Below are 18585 nucleotides of genomic sequence, written 5' to 3'. Positions count from 1 at the left end.
GCATAAAAGTGTTTGCATATGACGGTGCCATAGATGCACCCATTGCCGTCACGGATGTCTGTATGTAAAATTTGTTTCTGTATTGGAAATACGAATTTTCAGAGATAAATTGTAGCAGTGTCAGAATAAATTCTTTGGGGGGGCGCTGTTGAGCAGCCTGCAAGATGGCTGCCTAGCGTAAGAGCTCCATGCCTAGCCACCTCTTATCCGTTGACATCTGGGGTTCTGCCTTGGATCCTGTGTACCTGCTACGATCCCTGCACTGTGGCCATTGAGCTCTATCCGCACGTCGAGTTCTCGGAGAAATCGGACTTTCGGAACTGGAGATCCTTGTCCCGCCGTGCCTCGCCGCCATTGGGCCTACACTGGGCCCTGCTCTCATAGTGACCTGACCGGGTGCCTCCCGTTGGACTCGCTGCTGGCTGCTCTGCCCCTGGCACCTTGGGGCACGCACTACACTTGTGTGCCGGCTCACTCCTGCCCCGGTCCCGCCGGACGGTCCTTTCCGCTAAGGGCCTAGGCCGCTGACGATAGAGGCGCACCGGCGCCCCATCTGCGACCGCGGGGGGCCTTGGCTGGGCTGCCTGGCGCGAGCCGGCGGGGATTGCTGTCGTGCCCTCACGGGAGCTCTTCAATACCCGACTCATTGGCTTCATCGACCGAGCTTTGTCGTGCCCTCTGGTTCCGGCCATGCCGAGTCGCTCCAAAGGATCTGCTTAAGGGGGTGCTATGGACAAATTCACCAAGACGGTCCCTCGACCGGAGGTGGGCCACACGTGGCCTCCGCAGGAAGAACTTGACAACAACCCTAATCCGGGGGTGGCGGCGCCGGACCTCAATGCCATGATGGAATCAATGGCTAAGAACTTTGCCTCCTTTCATGAGAAGCTTGACAATATCAATGCGAATGTCGCCTCGCTCAAGACCCGGGTAGATCAGGCTGGATCGAGAATTACTGAGGCCGAAAGCCGGATCTCCACTAATGAAGATGCGATACACGTACTTCAGGACACAGTGGTCACCTTATCGCGTGACATGAAGAGTGTTAAAGCAAAATGCGATGACTTGGAGTCCCGCTCCAGCAGAAACAATCTTCGCATCATTGGGGTCCCTGAAACTGCCCTGAAGGGGCGCATGGAAGATGCAGTCGAACAAATAATCAAGGACTTGCTGGGGGATCCAGACCTTTCCCCTTATTTCACAGTGGAGCGGGCTCACCGGGCCCTCGCCCCGCAACCCCGACCTGGTGACATCCCCAGACCCATTATAGCCAAGATTCTTAATTATCATGACAGGGACCTCATTCTTCGCCTGTCGTGGGAGAAAGGGGAGCTGCGACTGGAGTCTCATGTCATCAGGATCTTCCCAGACTTTTCTGTGGCGGTTCAGCGCCGCGAGTCCGCCACCACTGCTCGTTTTGCAACTGAGCCATTTGGCTTCAAGCGTGCTGGTGCACGGCAACGGCGCACCCCATTGCGATTGCACTGTTTTTTCTCTATTTTTTGGTGTGTGTTGGCCCCAGTTGGGCCTCAGGGTAGATTGGGCCAGGTTGGGGACGGCCCAACTGTGCGTTGTTAGGGGTGGGTGATCTTTACACTGCTGATCCATGGTTAGTGGTGAGGGTGGGGGGTGGGAAAGGGGTTGTTTTACAAAAAGGCACACAAGGTTTCGCGGCGCGCATGCTGAAGGGCCCCATGCCCACTTGCTGTTCCAACTCTGGGAGCTCATACCATCACGGGAGCTGGGATGTTCACTGATTTATGGGTACTGTGTCTGTAGATACCAACCTCTGAAATGGCTACAGTCATTATGTCCTGGATCATTCGGGGGTTGAGCAACCACACTAAGGCCCGCAAGATCGTTGCATATGCTAACAGACACAATTGCAAGATATTGCTTTTACAAGAGACACACTCCGATGGCCTCATTCCGAGGGCTGTTGCCCCATCATGGGGTTCTGCCAGGTTCTTTACTTCTTACTCCACACAATCTAGGGGCGTTCTCACAATGATCCACAAATCAATTAACTTTGTGCTGCATAAAAGCTATGTTGATCCTGAGGGTCGTTATGTTATAATACACTGCACACTGGTCAATAAAGAGTACTTGCTGGTTAACACTTACTGTCCCAATGTAGACTCTCCGGAATTCTTTGACACTGTAACTACCATACTGCTGGGCTTCGTGGGGATGCAGATCATATGGGGGGGGACCTGAACCTTATACTGGACACTGCCCTGGACAGAACTGCCACTACACCCAGAGCCCTGTCTGGCGCGGCGCGCAGGCTGCATGGCCCATGCAGTCGCTCAATATTTGTGACGCCTGGAGAACACTTCACCCCCAGCAGCGGGACTACACTTATTACTCTTCTGTACACGATAGTTCGTCCAGGATAGATCTGTTTTTGGTCTCGAGAGAGGTTATGGGTAGGGTGGAGGAAACACGCATTTTGCCCCGCACATTCTCGGATCATTCTCCAATCATACTGTCCTTGGGGCTGGGAATTCCCATCCCAACACTCTGCACCTGGCGCTTTAAGTCCGAAGCTCTAAAAGACATTGTGTTTAAATCTGAGATTCTAGCGGACATTGAGTCCTTCTTTGAGCTTAACTCTCTTCAAGACACGACCGCCGCGGTCAGGTGGGAGGCTTTCAAGGCTTACATTAGGGGCATGTCTATTTCCCGAGAGGCAGGGGTGTTGAAAGCTATTAGAGCCGCCCTAGGGCGATCTGAGGCCAAACTGAAAAGGTTGGAGCAATGTTGCTCCTCCGGGTCTGACCCCACCACTCTGGCCCAAATCTCTGACGAGCTCCAGGTATTTAAAACTTTAGCGACCAGCGAAGTTCATTATTTCAGCCGCCCGCAGGCCGCTAGGAAATTTGGAGCGGGGGACAGACCCGGCAAGACACTTGCGACACTTGTGAGGGGGGAACTGGGCCGCACGCAGATCACTTCCATAAAAGAGCAGAACGGTGACGCTCAATGGGCGGACCATCGAATACTTGATATATTTACCGAGTTCTATAGATCCCTTTATTCCCAGCCCGTAGAGCACACTGAACAACATATGCGAGAACTCCTTGACCAGATCCCCACCACGGAAATTTCCCCACAGACCCGAGACCAGCTGGATACCCCGTTCACGCTAGACGAGTTAGTATCGCTATCTCAGACTTGCCCATAGGCAAGGCGTGGGACCTGACGGCCTCACGGCGGACTTCTATCGTGAGCACGTGGCTATTCTGGCCCCCCGGCTGTTGGAGGTATGGAATGAGGCACTCTGAGCCGCTATCCTTCCCCCTTCCATGCGGGAAGCGGCCATCACGGTATTGCTCAAACCAGGTAAACCTGAGGACGAGTGCAGGTCCTATAGACCTCTCTCCCTCATGAACCTAGACTCAAAGATCTTTGCTAAGATCATTGCTAACCGCTTTGTGCCCATCATGACGCACTTGGTACAAGAGGACCAAGCAGGCTTTGTCCCCGGCAGGTCCACCTCACATAACATCAGGCGACTATTCAATGTCATGTCCCGTATAGACCAGGACGTCCAGGCCGTAGCGGTTACACTGGACGCTCAGAAGGCCTTCGACATGGTCTCCTGGAAATATATGTGCTGGTCCTCGAAACAATGGGCGTCGGGCGTCGGCCCTAACATGATAGGGTTCATTAAACTCTTGTACACTTCCCCCGTTGCGCGGGTACGAGTCAACTCACTAACATCCGAGATGTTCACTCTATTCAGAGGCACCAGACAGGGCTGCCCCTTCTCCCCGATCCTTTTCGCATTGGTGATAGAACCGATGGTGGACTTTATCCAAACACGCGCGTAAAGGAGTACGATTGGTTGACGATCCTGAAATAATATCCCTATATGCTGACTATGTCCTATTATATGTCAGAGATCCCACAAACCATCTGGATCCCATACTGAGAGACATTACCCGGATCGGCACCCACTCTGGATTTACGATTAATTATTCCAAATCAGAGATTTTCCCGCTCACTAAAGCTACCCTGCAGCCCACCACCGAGTATCCCCTGCACTGGGCCCCTGAGGGTGTGAGATACCTTGGGGTGCAGATCTCCCTCACTAAGCCCACCTTGCTTGCCGATAACTACTCAGCTGTAGCACGAACAGTTGAGACCAAAATTGCACGTTGGTGCACCCTCCCGTTGTCCGTCGCTGGTCGTCTATCCCTTATTAAAATGATCTTGCTCCCCAAGGTCTTATACGCCTTTTGCAACATTCCTATATGGCCCGGGAGGGCTTACTTCACTAGATTGCATACGCTCTGTGTGCAATTTCTCTGGCACTCCGGTGTGGTGCGCAAGAAGTGGACTGACATGGCACTTTCGTACAAACGGGGTGGTATTGCTGCTCCGGACCTAGAACTATACTGGATCGCGGCCCAGGCCCAGCATGTTACTCATTGGTACCCAGGTTCCCCAGTGCGCCCACATGTCAAACTGGAGCGGCTTGCCTCCGCCGGTATCAACTTAATGTCCCTGATATTACATCGACGTTACACATCTGATTCCCCCGTTGACCCCATTGCTGCGACCCTGTATGCCTGGTCACGTCTGCTACACTCGACAAGTGGGCCCTCCCCATATTACAAATGGCTTCCCGTGTGGGCCTTTTCCGGGCCTGGAGCCCATGCTTGATACCGCTTTGGCTCGGCACTGGGGTGCACTGGGGTATCGGGCCCTGTCCGACTTCTATCCCGAGGGCAAATTCATAGGCCCCCAGACCTGGAGACCGGGGCACACCAGATCTCCCCTAGAGATTCTCCAATACTACAGGCTTCGCGCCGCGTTCCGCACCATGTGGCCTTCCTTTCCGGATGAGCCCCCAGACAATCCGGCAATAGCCTACATCGCCAACTCGGGCGGTGCATGTGGCGTCGTCTCTTCACTGTATCAAATCCTACTAGATATCATCCCCATTCCTACTCTTGGGGCGCGCGACGGATGGTCGGCTGAACTGGGTCTAGAAATTTCTGATGAATTATGGGAGGATATGTGCTGCCACACACAAAAAGTGTCTCTCAATTTCCGTTTTCGGGCCATGCAATACAAGCTCCTCAATAGGCTTTACTATACACCACGCAGGACATCGGGGTTTGCTCGCTCTGAGGTGCACCTCTGCCCGCGCTGTAGGGCGGTGGGTGCTGATCACTTGCATATGTTCTGGACCTGCAACAAATTGTCCGGTTTCTGGGACAGTGTCCTCCATACACTAAGTGCGGTAACTGAAACTGTAATTGATCCCGATCCTTTGGCGGTTCTGTTTGGGGTCTGGAGTTCTGACGAAACTAAGCGCTTGAAAAAGTTTTTGAATATAAGCTGCATGATTGCCAAAAAATGTATACTTCAGAACTGGAAGCGCTCCTCCCCACCGGCCTCTCAGAAATGGCTGGTTATGCTCACATGGTCGTGGAACTGTGAGGAGGAATACCTGACAATGCTGCCCGCCCAATCTCGCCCCAGGAACATCTGGAGCAAATTTAATACATATCTCAACAATCAAAGTGAGAACACGCCCGGTTCTGGCTTATCTCCGGTCTCTACCCATGCACCGTGATTTTTGCTGTGTACTTCTGTATTGTTGATGCTCTATATCCACTGTTGGAACTGTATTCTGTAACCATTACGATGTTTTATGCTATGCTTGATTTAATTGTTTGTTGCCTTGACGTATGTGCCTTGTGAACCTCTGCCGACAAAAATTAAAAAAAATTTAAAAAAAGAATACATTCTTTGATTGCCTTCAGATCTCCTTCCTTGAGGAGAAGCCACTCTACTGCTTCCATACCTAAATTATGCAGGATAGACATATAAAGGCTCTTAACATCAATAGTGAACAAGATGGAATTCTCTGTGTATATGTTGTTCTTTAATTTCTCCAAAAAATGAGAGGTATCCTTTATGTAAGTACCAGTTTTCTGTATTAATGGTTGCAAGAATTGGTCTATGGATTGTCCAAGTGGTTGTAGTAGGCTATCCACACCAGAAACAATGGGTCTGCCGGGTGGGTTGGTTAACTGTTTGTGTATTTTTGGAAGTGTATAGAAGTTTGGAACTCTCGGATGTTTATTAGTGAGAAAAGATCTTGTTTTTTCACTTATCCAACCCAGTTCTTTGGCTTTTTCCAAAAGTTCTTCAAGATTTTTCAGTATTTCTACCGTGGGGTCTTTATCTAACTCTGAATAAACATCAATATTTCGTAGTTGGTTCATGCATTCATTATGGTAGTCTTGGCTATTCATGATAACAAGTGCTCCTCCTTTATCCGCTGGCCGGATGGTTATGTCATCATCACATAATAATCCTTTCAGTAAGTTAAATTCATTAGGTTTCAAATTTCCATATTTGGGTCACTTAAATGAAATTTTCTTCAAATCTTTGAGAACTTGTCTATGAAAAATCTCTATAGACAGACGGAACGCTTATTGGTGGCATAAAGTTGCTTTTCTTTCTAAATTCTTGCAATTCTTCTAAATTTTTCTCCTTTGTCTGTACCATCTCGAGTTCATCAAAAAATACTTTCAATTTCAATTTACGAATCAGTTTAGACAAGTCAATCTTAGTTTCAAACATTGTTGTGCTGTGGGTGGGAACGAAACTCAGGTCTTTCTGTAGTAGAGTCTCTTCCATATTGGTTAATCTTCTCGATGATATATTCACAACTAAGTTTTCTTCTGTCTTGCTCCTCTTTTCTCTACTCTTTGGTTTTCTTTTTACACGTCTCGTTCTTTTCCTCCGGTTGCTCGGCCTAAAAACAGTTGTGCAGTGGTTGATTCTCTCACTGTCGATGTTGTTGGTTCTGTCTGTCGCTCAGTTGGAATGTTGTCTCTTGGCGTGCTTTGTTTGCCTCTCGAATCTTCAGAATCTGTACTTGAGGTGTTATCTGTACTTCCTTGATGTTGTTTCTTTTGGAATGGAGTCCAGTATTTATCCATCCAGGTGTATACTTCACCATTTAAATAGTCGTAGGTTTCTCTACGAAATTTCCTAACCTTTTTTGCCTCAATTTCACTCTTATAAGATTCTAGTTTATGGTTAATATCTATCAGGATGGTTCCCAATTCTTCTTTGCCAATGAGTGTATATAGCTCTTTTTCTAATTCCCCAATCTCATCAATAAGGGTTTTAACGTCCTTCGTAAGTTCTTGGATAGTTAAAAGGATCAAATCTAGAGAACATTTGTTTAAAATCACCTCACACATACGCACAAATTCTTTATTTTCTTTGCATAAAGTTGGTCGCAAATTAATTCCGAGTCCTCTGGGTATCCTTTGGTTCTTGTAATATCGGCCTAACATTATTGCGTGCAATTTTCGGTTTATTTCTTTTCGAATTAAATATGCCAATTGTTTTATTCTTCTTAGTGTCCACCCTACCCCTTGTTCTTGTATTTGTTCCTTTGTGGCACACACACAGGGCGGAGGCACGCAGTAACATGTTAGTTGAAGAAATTGAGCATCTTACGAATGTGAGAGCTGAAACCTTAGGTTTCACATCGGCAGAAGCTGAGGCAATCCTGACACAGATCAGTGATCCCGCATGCAAAACTAAGACTGATGACCCCAACCCACCACAGCCGTAGTGGTATTAACTGCCCATTGATGGTAGCAGATGCAAAATGGTGCAAGTAGCTGGGCATCTAATAGCAGTGGCTGGCAAAGGTTAATACTTCTACACAAGCCAAAACTGTTGGCTTTGCCCACGCTTGTTTTTAACAGGCCTTCAGGGCTTATAAATTGAGTGGCTGAAGGCAGAACTGGTACGACATTTTTATTACACCAATAGCAGGTTTACAACTCTAATTAAGTCATTAAGTTTTAGAGGACTGCTTAAAAAAACACTGGCAGGCATGTTGAGTGCAAAGTTTGATGTTAAGGCTTCATTAAAGCGAGCTCAAAGAGTTCCCATGAGGCAGGGTTTGGGGCTGGAACTGGATGGGAATTGCCACATGGATTAGCATAGCCATGGGCAGTCAGTGGGTGTGCAAATAACCCTTACAGGTTGTGTGTCCCTCCTCATGTGCCATTCCTCCCTTTCTGTACTCTAATGCAATAGTTTTGACTTAGGAGAAGGTGAAGGAGGAGCAAAAGACTAGAGAGGAGTGTGCAGGAGGTGGAGAACTTGGGGAAAAGACTGTTTTGGTATGTTTCAGAAAGGTGACGGAGATTGAGAGAGTGGTACAAGTTTGGACTTTTGTATGTATGTACCGGCAAGCATGTGCTCTGGCAGATCTTCTGCCCCGTACGTTTTGCCATAAGACACATGAAGTAGTTGTGCCCTGGCTTTTGGGTGTGTAACAGGTGTAGCCGCAACCACCACAGGGTTGTTGGCCAGACCCCTTCTAAATAAGGAACATGACCACTGACCCCCCCAAACCTTCCACCCCGCCCTGCACTGTCAGAGACTCTCTGTCACACCCATCTTTTGCCATGCTTGCACAAGCAACCAACACAAGCTACGAAAGGAATGCATTTCATTCAGTAGGCTTGCGCCTTAAACAGGGCAACCCAAGCTGCACACAAAATAGTAAAAATAATATCCAAAAGTGTATTCATGCCTTGCTGTTTGCAGACATTTTACTGTTGTGGGAAGTGGTGTGACAAATGACCATTGAGCCCAGTGTGCATTATGTCCCACGGCTGAAAATATTCTAGCTCCAAATTGAAGAGCATCGTAATTGCTATCCCCTTTAAGATGATTGCAGTTTACTAGGAAAATGGATACAAATAACAAAGAGCAAGTGCTGAAATCTACTTTATTAAACACACAGACTAGTTTGAGGTCAGGAAAGATATACACATTGCTCTAGATGTAGAAACAATGCATGAATTTCTGAGCAAACTTGTACCACTTAACCAATACACCCAACAATAGACAAAGTATGAGGTCACCGTGAATTCATAAATACTGACACAATGATCCACCCAACAAGGCTGTCACACTGTTTCTACATAATGACAAGTAAAAATATAAACGTGTGGTAAACATTGCACATAACATAAAAAATCAACATATTTTGAAAAACTAAGATGTTACCATCCGCTATTTTCAATTATTTCATCCATGATGCGACTCACGTATTCAAAAATGTGATTTCTGATTCCCCAAAGATAAATAACCACCAAATACATAATCTGATGTATGCCGATGACATGGTCTTAATGTCAAAAAAACAGATTGGCTTACAAAATCTTCTTGCAGCTCTCAACTCTTATATAGTGAACAATGAACTTATTATAAATACAAACAAAGCACAAATAATCATGTACTCCCCTAGGAGAATTGCTGGCAAGAAACATACATGGCATATTAACAAGATAAAACTGAATCTGGTATCACAATATGTTTACTTGGGTATGATTTTTGAAGGTCCTCAGCAACCTGTTGCCCACCTGGAGCAAGTTAAGAAGAGACTAGACACTGCAATATCTCAGTCCAGGATACTCATGCATAGATACGGCAAATTCTCAATCAAACCGGTCTGGTTTTACTGGACGCAAAAAGCTGTTCCATCTATTCTGTATGGGTTAGAGACACTTGATGTGTCTTCTAAATTTAGCTTTGATAAATGGGAAGCCCGCTTTTGGAAAAAAGTGTTATCTCTGTCTGTATCTATTCCGTGCTCCTGGCTGCGATATGAGCTAGGTCTGATCTCCCTTGAAGCTCTATATGGGTGGCGCTTATGCTCCTTATTCAGAAAACGTCTAATCTCGACTACACATAATGTAATCCTCAAAGAATTGAGTGCACATATGTTTTCATCAGACCACAAGTTCTTTCAGCTTTGGATTAAGAAAGCATATTCTATCCTTGTCAATGCAGACTTAACAATTGAGGTCTTAATTAACAATCCTGACAAGGCAAAAAATCAAATTTATAGCACTGACTGGATTCGGATGTGTGAGCTTTGTCATCTATATATTGATGGAGACTTTGAACGCTTGCCACCAAGAAAATGAGATTATTACCAGCAAATCTCATCAAAGTCCCATCTCCAAAATATCATGCTCAAATCTTACGGCTTTGATTCAATATAATGCCAAATCAAGCCTTACTTATGAAAAGGAAATTAATAACAAATCAAGAAAGCCATTGTCGTTTTTGTAACTCCATTTGTGAAACTCTAAAACACTTAACTCAATGTCCAGCATTACTTGAAAAAAGAAGTACTAATTTCTCCAGACATTGTCAATATTTGGACACTCTGGAAATAGAACAATGCTGATCAATCATTTTGAATAGCTCCTATCTCCCAATCCAAGTAGCTGCTGTACATTTTTTGGTTAGCCTTAACCTAGAGAAGGACAATCAAATCAAAATCGAGAAAATGGGATGACATTTGAAATGTGATAATATATAGAGAAATTTTAAAGGAGTTATATGATCAATTGTTAATCAGCTGAATAATTTAATATGTTTTGGTAAAATACTTAAACTGATTATCTGAATATTTGTAATTTTATTATGTATGCTTTCATAATATTTATCAATCTGTATTTAACTTTTTTTGTATGTTGATCAAAAACAAAAATGTTGAAAGGTTGAATAAATTCAACCAATTCAATAAAAAAAAGTTTTTAAAAAAGCTGTTACCATTAATAAACCTTTATTAAGATGATGATGTACTTTAAGAAAGGTCTACCAACTCTGGTATTTATTACAACCGCTTTCCACATAGTTTAAAAGTAAGATGTTACCATGAACGCACCTTTATTAAGATGTTGATGGACTTTCAGAACAGTCTACCAACTCTGGTATTTATTACAACCTCTTTCCATGTACAGTTTAAAAAATACATCACTAAATGAAATGAACAGAAAGTACAACAAAGAAGCTAAAAGAAAAGAATACATAGATATGTTATTCTGGTGGGGAAATGGAGGTGGTTCAATATAAGCAGATGTTTGGGAGAATGTACAACGAACAAAAATGTGAAATGAGGGAACTTACTGGAACTTTAAGAAAAATATGTGTGTTTGTACATGCTTGTGTTGTATGTGTCTGTGCACACATGTCAGTAATGTGTACTTTTGAATGAGTGTGAATGTGTGCGTGTTTTGCATATGTGTTTGTGTGCATGTGGTGTACAATGTGTGTGGTTGGTGTGTCTGTGTATGTTAGGTGAGTGTGAGTGTGAGTGTGTGAGTGTGGGTGTGAGTGTGTGTGTGTGTGTGTGTGTGTGTAAGCATGCGCCTATGGTACCTCTACAAGAGCATGAATACAGGTTTGGGGTGTCTGTATTGGAGCGTGTTTGTGCAAGTAGAACATATGAAACATCTGATGTTTATGGTGATTGTATTTTAAATGCAACTGTTCAAAAATGTGACTTAAAATCAGTTCAAACTTCCTGGGACTCCAAATTCCAGAAAGCCCCAGGTACTATGACAAGGAAGAGGAGCAAATGTTCCATGTGCAGTAAATGTGACGCTAAGAGTAATGTCTAGTCTAGTTGTCATGAACCTAATCAGCTGTGTGGGACATTTAAAGCCACGGATCACTTGCAGCAAGAGCAAGGAAGAAGGAGAGAGGAGAAAGAATGCAGAGTACATGAAGCTGGAAGCGAGACCGGTGGCAGAGGTAATCCCATGGAGAGGAGACGTGGGGAGAAGAGGAGACGTCTTCCAGCATCAAGTGGGTGGCATTCGGGACCGGAGAGGAGGATCTCTGGTGACATTTCAGTGAAGAGTGTGCAGCGGGGTCCAGGGAGACGCGGTCCTGCGGAGCTGCACTGGTTCTGACAGCAAAAGACTTCAAAGCTAACGCAGCAACCAAATGATACTCTGCCGATAAGGTCAAGCTAGCCTCACACAAACTTCACGCAGCAGCCGCAGAGTAAACCGGTGAGTCAGCCTAGAAGCTTGGGGGCCTGGGACGTGCGAACAAGCTAAAAAGTGTTTTGAAGGCATTTCTGAATACCGACCAAACAGAACTGAAAAGAGAAGGCGAACATGGTGCAACCTGGAACCATCATTGCCTAAGCCAAAAGACATTACCAAAAGAACAACAGGGGCATATATGGTACAATTCTCCTGATGTGAGAGGTCAGTTGGGAGAAACCTGCAACCAGCATTGCCATAAGCCAAAATACACTGTGAGAAAAACAAAGTGGCAAGAGTTGTACAATTCATCTGAAATGAGATGTCAGTTGGGGGAACCTGGAACCAGCTTTGCCTAGAGCCAAGAGAGGTTGTGAGGGAAGCAAAGTGGCAAGTTGTACAATTCTCCTGACATGAGATGTCAGTTGGGGTAAACTTGGAACAAGCATTTCCAAGAGCCAAGACAGATTGAAAGAAAGGTTGACAGAGCTTGAAAAAACTCTCATATATGGGATGTCAGTATGGGAGAAATTGGCACAAGTAACAACTGAAGTCAACAAAGTTGTGCTATTGAAGAAGTACAAGAGTGTGATACCTAAGGAGAATGTGAATGCTGCCGAGAGGCCTGATAAGAGTATCAGGTAGAGACCCGTCTTGGAAAGAGATACTTGGCCGGAGAGTTCACACGGGGATCTGTGTGAGCCAAAAGGAGAGAGATTCCTGGCAGGAGACTAAACCAGGATGTCAAGAGTTTTCAGTTGAGGGATGTCAATGTTGCAGAGAGACCTGATAAGAACATCAGATAGTGAAACCTTTTTGGAAAGGGATACCTGGCAGGAGAGTACAACGGGCCAACGGGCTATCTGAGCCAAAAGGGGCATATTGCTGGCAGTAGACTAATCCACAATATCAAGAGTTTTCAGTTGGGAAACTCACTTTGAACAGGTGTGTTGAAGAGCGACTTGGTTATATTAAGTTTTTGTTTCAATTGAACATTTTGTCAACCAGAGACTTTGAAAAGACTTGCCTTTTGCCATGCTTGAATTACTGGTGGGGAAAATACATTTGTTTAGCCATCCTGAAAAGTAGGAAAGACTTTCCTTTGCCATATTCCAACCAGTGCCTTGGAAGACATTTTGTGTTGCCATTCTGAAAGACACAGGGAGACTTCCTCTATGCTATATTCCAACCAGTTTTGTGGAAGGAACATTTGATTTGCCATCCTGAGGAGAGTATTAAGTAAAAGAGACATTGGTATTGTCTTTAAGAGACTGGTCTTGATCCAGAACATTGTGAACAGTTTTCCTGAAACAATCCAGCGGAGGTAGATCAACCCCTGGACACAAGGATTATTTTGGTTGAATTTCTATGTTTGAGTTTTTGCACATTTCTGTTCAGTTGAACTTTGAAACGTTTACCTTGCACGTTTTGCTTGTGTATGTTAGTGTGAGGGGCAGATTTAGTTACACAAGGTCAGCATGCTTTCGTTTTAGTTTCTTAGGAAAGGGCATTCACGTTAGGATAGGGAAAGTTAGGCCTTTATCCAAACTCCTTTCTGTTAATAAAATGGCCAATTCTGAGACTATTACCACTTAGTGTCTGTGTCTCATTTCTGACCCCTCACAGTATGTGTGTATTGTGCGTGTGTGTGTGGTGTCTCTGTCCAAGAGTATATCCGTGTGTTTGCGGTGTCTACACTAGTTTGTGTATGGTCTCTGCATACATGTGTATGTTTGTATTTGCTTGTTTGTGTGGGGTCTGGGTGGTTTATGTGTGTGTGTATGCTTGTTTGTAAGTGTTTGTGGTTGTACCAGCACGCTCTGAACTAATGCCTCGCAATTAAGAAATGTAAATCTAACGAAGCATTGAACCGCCCACCCCAAAAAAATTAACATTCGTAAGACACCAGCAAATTAAACATATGTGGTTGCTCACCCACCATCTAATATGTGCTCTATACGTGCACCAAATTCATTGAAGAAAACGGATGCCTGTGCTGAGATGGGTATTAATCCACTATAATATTGTCTCTCAGTTGTCGAAGGCTGCAGAGCGATGATGGGAAGTGGATGCCTTGTCCACTTGCGAAGTGGATGACAGTCAAGCAGATAGCAAAAGGGGGTAACCAACAGAATTAGCAATTGTGCATAATTAGTACGTGAAGATGTTCAAACCAAATTTGCAGTTCACTTTTCTTAAGTTACTTTGCTTTTATACTGGGCCAAATCACCACTCTCGTAGTTTCCGAGCACCTGATCTTTGTCCGTGACGTATTGAGACCCCACCCGGGTGCTGCAGACCTTAATCTGCTTGAGGAATAGTGAGCAAAATGAGCAATGCTAGAGTGAGAGTGGGGAAGAGATGAAGGCAATTTGGGAAAAGGGAAGTGCTTTGGGTAAAGATGGGTGTGTGTCAGTTCATCTTAAATGGAGAGTCTTCTGGAGAAAGTTAGAAAATAGATATATGTCTTGAGATAGCATAAGTAATTTGGTTCCAAAGCAGTTTTGGAGAAACATAAATTAGATGTTGGGTGTGTGAGCGGCTCCAGAACGTGCTTGGGCAATCCTAGTAGAAATGTCAGCCCAATACATCTGATGCAGCCAATTGAGGTATTGCAGCTATTTCTCGTATGGAACTCCTAGGACTGCCAAACCAGTCTTAATTCAGAGGCCTAGTCCAAGAGGGGAACAGTCAGAAAGTTGAAAGTTATTTTTGTGGAGGAGAACATGAGGGAAGGCAAGGGCTGTAAGGGGAGAGGATAGGGTGTACCATTCGGTCCGCAATCTTGTTTACGCAATATTGTTTGTTTTCCAAGGCTTTCAACTTTCTCATCCCTTTTACAGGTTGTAAAAAAAATTACCCACACTTGCAAATACTTTTCTTATGAAATGATGAAATGCAGTAGGAGATCGGCATGAGCCCTCCTACTAGCTGCCTATCACGACAATGCCAATCCCCAGATGTGTGTATCATCGACAATGTTCGAATGTCACAATGATTACACATAAAAAAGTTGCCTGCAGCAGTCATACGCACTTATAGACTACAAAAGTGCATGCTTCCTTGGAGTGCTGGGAGAGTCCTGACACGTGCTTCCTTGGAGTGAGGGGAAGAGTCCTGGGACGTGCTTCCTTGGAGTGAGGGGAAGAGTCCTGGCACGTGCTTCCTAGGGGTGAGCGGAGAGTCCTTGAGCGTGCTTCCTAAGGGTGAGGGAAGAGTACTTGTGTGTGCTTCCTAGAGGCGACGGGAGAGTCATTGCACGTGCTTCCTAATGGTGAGAGGAGAGTCCTAGCACATGCTTCATAGGGGGAAAGAGTCATTGAGCGTGCTTCCTTGGGGTGCCAGAAAGAGTCCTTGTGTGTGCTTCCTAAGGGTGCGTGGAGAGTTTTTGACCGTGCTTCGTAGGGGTGGAGTTAAGGGTCCTGGTCTTGACCGTGCTTCTTATGGGTGAAGGGAGAGTCCTTGCACGTGCTTTTGGTGGCGAGGGGAGAGTGCTTGCGAGTGGAGAGTCTTGGCTGGTGCTTCTTATGAGCGCGGAGCGAGCCCGCGCTGAGGTCATGGAACGCGTCCCTCGGCCGTCCTACCGCGGCTTAGCGTATATGCGTTTTTCTCTGCATCCTTCTGGGATGCCAGAGGACTTCTTAAGGAAGGCAGCTGAATTAAAGGGTTGGCCGGGCCCCTAAAGTCCAAGAACAGACAGAGCATCGTGCAATGGAATGCCCCAGGGCATGCACTAGGCCAGGGGGCTCTTCGGGGACCCTTCTTCAGTTTAACTCTCGTGCGGCTGCTGTGTTGCCACATCTCCTTACGGTTGGAGTATGTGCCGTGCGCACACACTGGGTAGAGTGGAGTGTTGCTTGCCGCAACTTGCGCATGCTTTATCGGCCCATTTCAGAGAACTATGGAAATATGAGAATTGTTGCTAAAGCAAAGTACCGCGTGGTGCATAGGAAGCGTGGTCATGAGCCGTTTTGTTCTGCCACCGCCCAGCACTGCTAGCGTTTGAGAAGACACACCTTTAGGTGGGCATTAAGCGTCTCGTGGATGATGTGATAGAAAGGGCCAACTCTGGCCTTCTCTGTGTCCCGGCAGGTGCGCTCTCGGCAGTACCTCCGTCAAACAATGCTGCGCGTGTCATGCCGTGTAGCGCCTATAACGAAGGATACAGAGGAACCTAGAAGAGGACCTTCCTTAGGATAGCTCAAGCGGGCAGCCTGCAAGACGTAAGTGTGAGTACCCACCGCCTTTAAATGGGGCACTAACACCTGGCATTACAGTGCTTAGAAGCTTGGGCAATCTGGCATGAAGCGCTGTCAACTCAAAAATACTATTACAAGACAATGACGGCAGTAAACAATGAACATACCACATCAGTCGGGGCCTCTGGGGCGTGCTTCTGAGAGCCCAGAGATGCGGTTGTGGGCTTGGATAGAGGGCACACTCTAGTTGCATTGTTGGTAGGAGGCTTTTAAAACCCTTCAAACCAAGAACCTAAAGACGTGTTGTTTTTTTGAAGGGTTTTGCATAATAGTAAGCACAGTATACTCCACTGGAAAATGGCAACCTACTTGCAACACGCGTCAAAGAAATCGGCCTATTTTCAAGACAGGTTGCTTTTTAGGCGGAGAGCCTGGCCTGGTGCAGACCAGCGTTCTGTTTCATACGTGGCTGCGAAGATGGGGGCTGGGCTGGCTTACACGTGCAAAGACTGGCCAGTAATTAAGTGTCGCACGAGAGCCATCTGGCCGGTCTCAAAAATTGCCTTTCCGGCACGAGGAGCAGTATTTGTAAATTAGACACCACCAACCAATCGATAACCTCTTGCTGGCGTCAGACATGATTCTATTGCCACGCTCCCATTGTGAACCCTACCCCTGCTGCATGATGGGGAATAACAAGATCCTGAGGTGAACATACAGTGAGGCTGTGGTTTGCATAACAATGAAAGCAAATATTCGCATTCATATAAACCATGTGTCACTCGCAGTACTATGCAGCATGCGCATTAACCAAATGAGCTATCTTGCTGAGATAGGAACGTGTGACCTGCATGCAGAGTATCTAATCCACAGCGGTTTGCACTACAGCAAACAAGATGCCCTCAGCATCACAGATTTGCACTTCCACACCATTATACCGGATTCACAAATCCTACAACCAGAGGCAATCTGGACACGCCGGGAGCACTTTTGTTTTGAGATGCCCACGTGCAGGTACAATTCACAAAGATCTGCACGCGTCCGTAACCCACGGATGCTACACGCATTTCCAGATGTGCTCCTGTTTTCGGCTTTTGAGAGTCAGGAAAAAGCAAACAGGTGCACGCCTTAAATGCTCCATATTTGCTCTTTTTGTTAATCAGGGCCCCGCGTTTTTTGAAAGTCCATCTCTAGTAGGTGCATTAACCCACTGTTCTATTTATGAGGCACAGAACTGCTAAAACCCCTATTCCCCCAATTGCTTTAACCTCTCACGTCGTCCCCACCGCCGCCCTCCATGCCCCTCTGTGCACCTGTCCTGTGCCCTGTATGCATGTAAGAGGCATAACGATTATCTCAGACGCACCTGTTCCCCGGTCCAGTGATGGGGATGGCGCTCGTCCACGGTGCCGGGCTTGCACAGGATTCAGTCCTCCCTTCTCGGCGGCTATGCCCTTAGTTCGCGGCCCACGCTAGAGTCGGGCGGAAGGGCAGGAGGTGGCGGGGGCCTGGCGGCAGATGGACGGGGGAGTGGGAGGCTCTGAGCCCTGAGGGACTGCTGCCTGCAGCGCCAGGCCTGTGCTGCTGCTGCTGCAATATAAAGGCGGGCGGGGCCAGGCCGCAGTCTTTATCGTCGGAGATGGGGACGGTCCCTGGGGGTGAACTCGCGCGTCCTCCTCCCTCGGGTGCTGGGGCATCGGGTTACCGCGCTGGCTGAGGGAGTGTCTGCCGCCGCGCGGGGCCACGCCAGGGGCAGCACCGTGTGAATAGACCCACCGCTCGCTCACCGCTCACCTGCCGAACAGGCTGCTTGGTGGTCGGGCTCCGGTGTCGGCGGGGCGTGCCAGGTCGGGCAGACGAGGGGCTGCGGCGGCGGCGGCGGGAATTCTCTGCATTTCTTGTGGCCCGCGGGGAAGAGAAACAAAGCTGCTGCGTAACGGTCTGCACACGAGTGAGCCGTGTTCACATCTAAGCCGCTCGATGCACGGATCTGACGAGCAGGACCCTTCAAGCTTTGGAAAGCAACGTCAAAAGTCCAGTCATGGATAAAACGTAACAAAACCCACCCAGCTTTATTTGTACGAATGTCACTTGGCTATTTGAACCCGCTAGTCGCTGACAAAGTTCGCTTCATTGGCAGCACCTATTTTACAATTAAAAGCACCAAACAACAGCACAAAATAGGAATTTCTTAGATTATCTGAACAAAGGGTATTCATTTATGATATGCGGTGCATAACTTCAAAAATTATTTCTCACATTTTTGTTTTGGCTGCATGTGCCGATTTATCAAATACAGACGTGCTGTCTGTTGTTAATTCAATATTCTGAAATTCATAAGAATTGAGGATTTCAATCATATTAGCAAGCATATAAAGTCACACCACTGTGCTCAAGCTTACTGGAGCTATGCCCTTCAAAGGGAATCCACATTTTCCTTTGACAGTTAAAGCCAGCCCAGGAGCGCTTGGGAGCACTGTCTTTTCACTGGCTTTGGCTCATCCATAATGGGCAACAGTGGTGGGTCGGTGACCCCA

General features: G+C 46.5%; 1 protein-coding gene across 4 annotated transcripts in view; it reads right to left on the bottom strand.

Moving 5' to 3' along the window:
• KIAA0319 (KIAA0319 ortholog) overlaps nucleotides 1-18071 on the bottom strand; it is an 806237-nt gene extending 788166 nt beyond the window's left edge. For 2 of the 4 annotated variants that reach the window (XM_069613622.1, XM_069613623.1), the window contains exon 1: nucleotides 17415-18071. The gene's annotated coding sequence lies outside the window, so the exon portion shown is untranslated. The remainder of the gene's footprint in view (nucleotides 1-17414) is intronic. The other 2 variants (XM_069613620.1, XM_069613621.1) reach the window with 2 other exon arrangements.
• Between the last annotated feature and the right edge of the window lie 514 nt (nucleotides 18072-18585).

This window comes from Ambystoma mexicanum, chromosome 5p (assembly GCF_040938575.1).
Source record: "Ambystoma mexicanum isolate Mex_15411 chromosome 5p, UKY_AmexF1_1, whole genome shotgun sequence".
Classification (NCBI taxonomy): Eukaryota; Metazoa; Chordata; class Amphibia; order Caudata; family Ambystomatidae; genus Ambystoma; species Ambystoma mexicanum.
The sequence above is the reverse complement of the archived record's forward strand: the minus strand, read 5'-3'. Positions and strand labels throughout refer to the sequence as shown.